Genomic DNA, 2,903 nt, shown 5'->3' with positions numbered 1-2,903 from the left:
ACGATCTGCCTTTGTAACTAATGGGATGTGTGGGTGGAGCAGGGCCTAAAATGATTGAACTCAATGTTGGGTACTGAAGATTGTATTGTCTCTCAGTAGGAAATGACGTGCTGCTCTTCCAACTCTCGCTGTGCTATGCGGGAGCTCTGCAGCAGACCAAACTGACATGGAGGCATGGCAACATAGTGGGATGTTGCAGTGACAGGAACCTGGAAGCTCAGGGTCGAAGTTTGCTTGCGAATAGAATGTAGGTGTACTTATGTTTGTCACCCGCTTTGTTTTTCTCTCCACAGTCTCGATGAGACCACATTCTGAGCAGGAAATGCAGTTTGCTAAATTGAGTGATGGGCAGATAAACCAGTGGAACCTTACACAGTAAGGGGAGTCATCATAAACGAGCAGCAGTACACCTTCTGGGATTTCGTGTAATGGTGCCAAATGGGGAAGTGCTGGGGGTCAAGGAGGATTGGACGATGGTGTACAGTGAGCAATTGTCCTGCATAGTGCCGGTATTCAGTGGTCTGGGCCAGTGGGGAAAGGGCAGTAGAATGTATATCTGCCTGAGCTACCTGTTCTAAGTAAACACCTCACTACGGGGCAAAAGTATCAAATGATTTTCATTTCAACAACAGCACCAGGTGCAGCTTGAGAAGTTACGTGTTTGCACTGTCACTGTCACCCTGTCTCCCCGGGAGCAGTAGTACTCCCCCACGCTCATTCAGACAGCACAGTTCTTCCTGTGACATGTCCTTTCGAGAATGGAAGGACAGGTACCAATAATCCGTACTTGGAACGGAGTATCTATATTGCTCAATAACAATTGCTTAACTATCCTAACTCCTTTTCAAATCACTTGACCCACATCCTTGTATGTCTTGGCATCATAAATTCACATTTGAATACTTCGGAAAGTTATGTGGATTTCTGCCTCTCCGACCCTTGCATACACCGTGTTCCCCATTTCAACCGCTCACTGTTTGAAAACGTTTTTCCATGCATTCACTCTAATCTTTTCACCTCCGACCTTAAATCGATGGCCTCCCGTGATTGAAATCTCCATCAAGGCGAAACATGTATTTCAGTCTACGCTATTCATATCCCTCAGTACTTTGTACATCTTAATCGCGCCCCTCTCAATCTCCTCTTCTCTAAGAAAAACAACTCCAGTTTTTCCAATCTCTCTTCTTCAGCCAGACAATATCCGGGCAAATCTCCCCTGCATAGCTACACACAATAGTCTCGCTAGAGCCGAATGAACAAGTGAAATAAATGATGTGAAAGTCGACAGAAACTGGTGTTTTTTGAATAAAGTTTATTTTCCTCAATGCTTCTCTGTGCCCTTTTCCTGAACCTGATGTTTCAATAATCGCTGGTCCATGTCAGTAAAAGCTGCGCCATGTGGATTGAGATTACAACTGCCGTATCGAAATGGATCAAATAGTTTGAACATCCCGATGGTAAGACTTGGCTATGGTCACCCTGTACCAGTGAGCACAGCAACACAGACTGAAGGAGATGAATGTGAAAGTGATTGTAAGTGAAATGGGACGGGGAACTTAAAGGAGGTATGTGATTCGAGAGTTAGGGAATTCTTCGAGAATGGTGAGTCTAGATCCTGATATATGACTCGCAGAGATGTGTGAGTGAGAAAGGGGTTTGATGGAGAAAAGACATAACCTCAGAGAATGCCTTCATGTAAAATCAACTGTTTCTTTCTGTGTTTCGTCAGCATTAATCACAAGGAGTAAAATGCAGTGACTCGTATTCAAACGATCTTACTGCGGCCACAATGCAGTGTCATGCAAAGACCCGCGTTTAAAAACAGCAATAATTACAGTGACAGAGGATGCGTTAGGAAAAGAAGCAGATACATAGCAGGAATATTACGTCAGCGACTGCGGACATGTGGGAATTCAGAATTAGCTGAATCTTTAAAATCGATATCACCAGAAGCTGTGTTGGTTTCGTCGAATACTGCATGTTGAAGACTGAGTTTGATAGATTTCTAGAAAATAGTTTCAGGGGATGCTGTGGAATATTGGTGCAATATATATGTCAATAACAATGTGTGATTAACAATGTGTTAATAACAGTTTCTTCACCAACTTCCCCACACAAGGAAGTACACATTGCTGCAGGCAGTCATATCACGCCACTTCCTGGAACCAGAATCAGACAAACTTTGTGGCACAGCCACGAACACCAAACTGGAAGTGGCGGTGGAAAAAGTGAGGACTGCAGATGCTGGAGATCAGAGCTTAAACATGTGATGCTGGAATATGCTAATTCTGAATTCCCACATGTCCGCAGTCGCTCACGTAATATTACTGCTGTGTATCTGCTTCTCTTCCTAATGCATCCTCTGTCACTGTAATTATTGCTGTTTTTAAATGTGCAGCAAGTCAGGCAGCATCAAATGAGCAGGAGAAAAGAGGTTTCGGGCATAAGCCCTTCTTCACGAATGAGGAGGGTGTGCCAAGCAGGCTAAAATAAATGGTAGGGAGGATGGACTTGGGGGAGTGGCGTTTGGGAATGCGATAAGTGGAAGGAGGTCAAGGTGAGGGTCAGAGGCCGGAGAGGGGGTGGGGAAGAAGATTGCTGAGTCTGAGGGTTGGGACTGAGAAAAGGTGGGAAGGGGAAATTAATCAGCTGGAGGAATCTGCATTCATCCCTTGTGGTTGGAGGGTTCCTAGGCAGAAGGTGAGGCACTCTTCCTCCAGGCATCCTGTTGACATGGTCTGGCGATGGAGGAGGCCAAGGATCTGCATGTCCTTGAGGGAGTGCGAGGGGAAGTTAAAGTGTTCAACCAGGGGGCGGTTGTGTGGTTGGTGCGGGTGTCCCTGAGGTGTTCTCTGAACTGTTCTGCAAGTAGGCAGCCTGTCTCCGGAATGTATAGGAGGCCA

This window comes from Chiloscyllium plagiosum, unplaced genomic scaffold (genome assembly GCF_037043375.1).
Source record: "Chiloscyllium plagiosum isolate Xiang-an unplaced genomic scaffold, Cpla_swu_hap1 HiC_scaffold_173, whole genome shotgun sequence".
NCBI lineage: Eukaryota > Metazoa > Chordata > Chondrichthyes > Orectolobiformes > Hemiscylliidae > Chiloscyllium > Chiloscyllium plagiosum.
Note: the sequence above shows the minus strand (reverse complement) of the source record.